We start from the raw sequence: 6,394 nt of genomic DNA on the forward strand, positions 1-6,394 counted from the left end.
TCCCTCTCTCACACACACACTCTCCCTCTCTCTCACACACACACACTCCCTCTCTCTCACACACACACACTCCCTCTCTCTCACACACACACACTCTCCCTCTCTCTCACACACACTCTCCCTCTCTCTCACACACACACACTCCCTCTCTCACACACACACACTCCCTCTCTCTCACACACACACACTCTCCCTCTCTCTCACACACACACACTCCCTCTCTCTCACACACACACACACTCCCTCTCTCTCACACACACACACACTCCCTCTCTCTCACACACACACATCCCTCTCTCTCACACACACACACTCTCCCTCTCTCTCACACACACACACTCCCTCTCTCTCACACACACACACTCCCTCTCTCTCACACACACACACTCCCTCTCTCTCACACACACACACTCTCCCTCTCTCACACACACACACACTCCCTCTCTCACACACACACACTCCCTCTCTCTCACACACACACACTCTCCCTCTCTCTCACACACACACACTCCCTCTCTCTCTCACACACACACACTCCCTCTCTCTCACACACACACACTCTCCCTCTCTCTCACACACACACACTCCCTCTCTCTACACACACACACTCTCCCTCTCTCTCACACACACACACTCCCTCTCTCTCACACACACACTCCCTCTCTCTCACACACACACACTCCCTCTCTCTCACACACACACACTCCCTCTCTCACACACACACACTCCCTCTCTCACACACACACACTCCCTCTCTCTCACACACACACACACTCCCTCTCTCTCACACTTTCTCACACACACATTCTCTCACACACATACACACTCACGTGCACATTCTCGCGTGCGCGCACACACATAGTCGCGAGCGAATGTGTATGTGCGCGCGCCTTCTCTCTCTCTCTCTTGCGCGCGCCTTCTCTCTCTCGCGCGCGCGCCTTCTCTCTCTCTCGCGCGCGCACCTTCTCTCTCTCTCGCACGCGGCCCTTCTCTCTCTCTCGCGCGCGCGCCTTCTCTCTCTCTCGCGCGCGCGCCTTCGCTCTCTCTCGCGCGCGCGCACCTTCTCTCTCTCTCTTGCGCGCGCGCCTTCTCTCTCTCTCTCGCGCGCGCGCCTTCTCTCTCTCTCGCGCGCGCGCCTTCACTCTCTCTCGCGCGCGCGCCCTCTCTCTCTCTCGCGCGCGCGCCTTCTCTCTCTCTCGCGCGCGCGCCTTCTCTCTCTCTCGCGCGCGCTCCTTCTCTCTCTCGCGCATTCTCTCTCTCGCGCGCGCGCCTTCTCTCTCTCTCGCGCGCGCGCCTTCTCTCTCTCTCGCGCGCGCCTTCTCTCTCTCTCTCTCGCGCGCGCGCCTTCTCTCTCTCTCTCGCGCGCGCGCCTTCTCTCTCTCTCTCGCGCGCGCGCCTTCTCTCTCTCGCGCGCGCCTTCTCTCTCGCGCGCGTGCCTTTTCTCTCTCGCGCGCGCGCCATCTCTCTCTCTCGCGCGCGCGCCTTCTCTCTCTCTCGCGCCCGCCTTCTCTCTCTCTCGCGCGCCCGCCTTCTCTCTCTCTCGCGCGCGCGCCTTCTCTCTCTCTCTCGCGCGCGCGCCTTCTCTCTCTCTCTCTCGCGCGCGCCTTCTCTCTCTCTCTCGCGCGCCTTCTCTCTCTCTCTCGCGCGCGCGCCTTCTCTCTCTCTCTCGCGCGCGCGCCTTCTCTCTCTCTCTCGCGCGCGCGCCTTCTCTCTCTCGCGTGCGCGCCTTCTCTCTCTCTCGCGCGCGCGCCTTCTCTCTCTCGCGCGCGCGCGCGCCTTCTCTCTCTCGCGCGCGCGCCTTCTCTCTCTCTCTCGCGCGCGCGCCTTCTCTCTCTCGCGCGCGCGCCTTCTCTCTCTCTCGCACGCGCGCCTTCTCTCTCGCGCGCGCGCCTTCTCTCTCTCTGTCGCGCGCGCCTTCTGTCTCTCTCTCGCGCGCGCCTTCTCTCTCTCTCGCGCGCGCACCTTCTCTCTCGCGCGCGCGCCTTCTCTCTCTCGCGCGCGCCATCTCTCTCTCTCGCGCGTGCGCCTTCTCTCTCGCGCGCGCCTTCTCTCTCTCTCTCTCGCGCACGCGCCTTCTCTCTCTCTCCCGCGCGCGCGCCTTCTCTCTCTCTCGCGCGCGCGCCTTCTCTCTCTCTCGCGCGCGCGCCTTCTCTCTCTCTCTCGCGTGCGCCTTCTCTCTCTCTCGCGCGCGCCTTCTCTCTCTCTCGCGCGCGCCTTCTCTCTCTCACGCGCGCGCCTTCTCTCTCTCTCGCGCGCGCCATCTCTCTCTCTTGCGCGCGCGCCTTCTCTCTCTCGCGCGCCTTCTCTCTCTCTCTCTCGCGCACGCGCCTTCTCTCTCTCTCTCGCGCGCGCGCCTTCTCTCTCTCTCTCGCGCGCGCGCCTTCTCTCTCTCTCGCGCGCGCGCCTTCTCTCTCTCTCTCGCGCGCGCGCCTTCTCTCTCTCTCTCGCGCGCGCGCCTTCTCTCTCTCGCGCGCGCGCGCCTTCTCTCTCTCTCTCGCGCGCGCGCCTTCTCTCTCTCGCGCGCGCGCGCCTTCTCTCTCTCTCGCGCGCGCCTTCTCTCTCTCTCGCGCGCGCACGCCTTCTCCCTTTCTCTCTCGCGCGCCTTCTCTCTCTCTCGCGCGCGCCTTCTCTCTCTCTCTCGCGCGCGCACCTTCTCTCTCTCTCGCGCGTGCGCCTTCTCTCTCGCTCTCGCGCGCGCACCTTCTCTCTCTCTCGCGCGTGCGCCTTCTCTCTCTCTCTCGCACGCGCGCCTTCTCTCTCTCTCGCGCGCGCGCCTTCTCTCTCTCTCTCGCGCGCGCGCCTTCTCTCTCTCTCGCGCGCGCCTTCTCTCTCGCGCGCGTGCCTTTTCTCTCTCGCGCGCGCGCCATCTCTCTCTCTCGCGCGCGCGCCTTCTCTCTCTCTCGCGCCCGCCTTCTCTCTCTCTCGCGCGCCCGCCTTCTCTCTCTCTCGCGCGCGCGCCTTCTCTCTCTCTCTCGCGCGCGCGCCTTCTCTCTCTCTCTCTCGCGCGCGCCTTCTCTCTCTCTCTCGCGCGCGCCTTCTCTCTCTCTCGCGCGCGCGCGCCTTCTCTCTCTCTCTCGCGCGCGCGCCTTCTCTCTCTCTCTCGCGCGCGCGCCTTCTCTCTCTCTCTCGCGTGCGCGCCTTCTCTCTCTCGCGTGCGCGCCTTCTCTCTCTCTCGCGCGCGCGCCTTCTCTCTCTCGCGCGCGCGCGCGCCTTCTCTCTCTCGCGCGCGCGCGCACCTTCTCTCTCTCGCGCGCGCGCCTTCTCTCTCTCTCTCGCGCGCGCGCCTTCTCTCTCTCGCGCGCGCGCCTTCTCTCTCTCTCGCACGCGCGCCTTCTCTCTCGCGCGCGCGCCTTCTCTCTCTGTCGCGCGCGCCTTCTGTCTCTCTCTCGCGCGCGCCTTCTCTCTCTCTCGCGCGCGCACCTTCTCTCTCGCGCGCGCGCCTTCTCTCTCTCGCGCGCGCCATCTCTCTCTCTCGCGCGTGCGCCTTCTCTCTCGCGCGCGCCTTCTCTCTCTCTCTCTCGCGCGCGCGCCTTCTCTCTCTCTCTCGCGCGCGCGCCTTCTCTCTCTCTCGCGCGCGCGCCTTCTCTCTCTCTCGCGCGCGCGCGCCTTCTCTCTCTCGCGCGCGCGCGCCTTCTCTCTCTCTCGCGCGCGCCTTCTCTCTCTCTCGCGCGCGCACGCCTTCTCCCTTTCTCTCTCGCGCGCCTTCTCTCTCTCTCGCGCGCGCCTTCTCTCTCTCTCTCGCGCGCGCACTCTTCTCTCTCTCTCGCGCGTGCGCCTTCTCTCTCTCTCTCGCGCGCGCACCTTCTCTCTCTCTCGCGCGTGCGCCTTCTCTCTCTCTCGCACGCGCGCCTTCTCTCTCTCTCGCGCGCGCGCCTTCTCTCTCTCTCTCGCGCGCGCGCTTCTCTCTCTCTCGCGCGCGCCTTCTCTCTCGCGCGCGTGCCTTTTCTCTCTCGCGCGCGCGCCATCACTCTCTCTCGCGCGCGCGCCTTCTCTCTCTCTCGCGCCCGCCTTCTCTCTCTCTCGCGCGCCCGCCTTCTCTCTCTCTCGCGCGCGCGCCTTCTCTCTCTCTCTCGCGCGCGCGCCTTCTCTCTCTCTCTCTCGCGCGCGCCTTCTCTCTCTCTCTCGCGCGCGCCTTCTCTCTCTCTCTCGCGCGCGCCTTCTCTCTCTCTCTCGCGCGCGCGCCTTCTCTCTCTCTCTCGCGCGCGCGCCTTCTCTCTCTCTCTCGCGCGCGCGCCTTCTCTCTCTCTCTCGCGCGCGCGCCTTCTCTCTCTCGCGTGCGCGCCTTCTCTCTCGCGCGCGCGCCTTCTCTCTCTCGCGCGCGCGCGCGCCTTCTCTCTCTCGCGCGCGCGCGCACCTTCTCTCTCTCGCGCGCGCGCCTTCTCTCTCTCTCTCGCGCGCGCGCCTTCTCTCTCTCGCGCGCGCGCCTTCTCTCTCTCTCGCACGCGCGCCTTCTCTCTCGCGCGCCGCCTTCTCTCTCTCTGTCGCGCGCGCCTTCTGTCTCTCTCTCGCGCGCGCCTTCTCTCTCTCTCGCGCGCGCACCTTCTCTCTCGCGCGCGCGCCTTCTCTCTCTCGCGCGCGCCATCTCTCTCTCTCGCGCGTGCGCCTTCTCTCTCGCGCGCGCCTTCTCTCTCTCTCTCTCGCGCACGCGCCTTCTCTCTCTCCCGCGCGCGCGCCTTCTCTCTCTCTCGCGCGCGCGCCTTCTCTCTCTCTCTCGCGCGCGCCTTCTCTCTCTCTCTCGCGCGCGCGCCTTCTCTCTCTCTCTCGCGCGCGCGCCTTCTCTCTCTCTCGCCGCGCGCGCCTTCTCTCTCTCTCTCGCGCGCGCGCCTTCTCTCTCTCTCTCGCGCGCGCGCCTTCTCCCTCCCTCTCGCGCGCTGCGCCTTCTCTCTCTCTCGCGCGCGCGCCTTCTCTCTCCTCTCTCGCGCGCGCGCCTTCTCTCCTCTCTCGCGCGCGCGCCTTCTCTCTCTCTCGCGCGCGCGCCTTCTCTCTCTCTCTCGCGCGCGCGCCTTCTCTCTCTCTCTCGCGCGCGCGCCCTTCTCCCTCTCTCTCGCGCGCGCGCCTTCTCTCTCTCTCGCGCGCGCGCCTTCTCTCTCTCTCGCGCGCGCGCCTTCTCTCTCTCGCGCGCGCGCGCCTTCTCTCTCGCGCGCGCCTTCTCTCTCTCTCGCGCGCGCGCCTTCTCTCTCTGTCGCGCGCGCGCCTTCTCTCTCTCTCGCGCGCGCACGCCTTCTCTCTTTCTCGCTCGCGCGCCTTCTCTCTCTCTCTCTCGCGCGCGCCTTCTCTCTCTCTCTCGCGCGCGCACCTTCTCTCTCTCGCGCGCGCGCCTTCTCTCTCTCGCGCGTGCGCCTTCTCTCTCTCGCGCGCGCGCCTTCTCTCTCTCTCGCGTGCGCGCCTTCTCTCTCTCTCGCGCGCGCGCCTTCTCTCTCTCTCGCGCGCGCACGCCTTCTCTCTTTCTCGCGCGCGCACGCCTTCTCTGTTTCTCTCTCGCGCGCCTTCTTTCTCTCTCTCTCGCGCGCGCCTTCTCTCTCTCTCGCGCGCGCGCCTTCTCTCTCTCTCTCGCGCGCGCACCTTCTCTCTCTCTCGCGCGCGCACCTTCTCTCTCTCTCGCACGCGCGCCTTCTCTCTCTCACGCGTGCGCCTTCTCTCTCTCTCTCGCGCGCGCGCCTTCTCTCTCTCTCGCGCGCGCGCCTTCTCTCTCTCTCGCGCGCGCGCCTTCTCTCTCTCTCGCGCGCGCGCCGTCTCTCTCTCTCGCGCGCGCCTTCTCTCTCTCGCGCGCGTGCCTTCTCTCTCTCGTGCGCGCGCCATCTCTCTCTCGTGCGCGCGCCTTCTCTCTCTCTCGCGCGGCGCCTTCTCTCTCTCTCGCGCGCGCCTTCTCTCTCTCTCTCGCGCGCGCGCCTTCTCTCTCTCTCTCTCTCGCGCGCGCGCCTTCTCTCTCTCGCGCGCGCGCCTTCTCTCTCTCGCGCGCGCGCGCCTTCTCTCTCTCGCGCGCGTGCGCCTTCTCTCTCTCTCGCGCGCGCGCCTTCTCTCTCTCTCTCTCGCGCGCGCGCCTTCTCTCTCTCTCTCTCGCGCGCGCGCCTTCTCTCTCTCTCTCGCGCGCGCCTTCTCTCTCTCTCTCGCGCGCGCGCCTTCTCTCTCTCTCTCTCTCGCGCGCGCGCCTTCTCTCTCTCGCGCGCGCGCCTCTCTCTCTCTCGCGCGCGCCATCTCTCTCTCGCGCGCGCGCGCCTTCTCTCTCTCGCGCGCGTGCGCCTTCTCTCTCTCTCGCGCGCGCGCCTTCTCTCTCTCTCTCTCGCGCGCGCGCCTTCTCTCTCTCTCTCTCGCGCGCGCGCCTTCTCTCTCTCTCGCGCGCGCGCCTTCTCTCTCGCGCGCGCGCCTTCTCTCTCTCTCGCGCGCGCCTTCTCTC

This window comes from Carcharhinus amblyrhynchos, unplaced genomic scaffold (assembly GCF_965287045.1).
Source record: "Carcharhinus amblyrhynchos unplaced genomic scaffold, sCarAmb.v2.hapA chromosome_1157, whole genome shotgun sequence".
Lineage (NCBI taxonomy): Eukaryota > Metazoa > Chordata > Chondrichthyes > Carcharhiniformes > Carcharhinidae > Carcharhinus > Carcharhinus amblyrhynchos.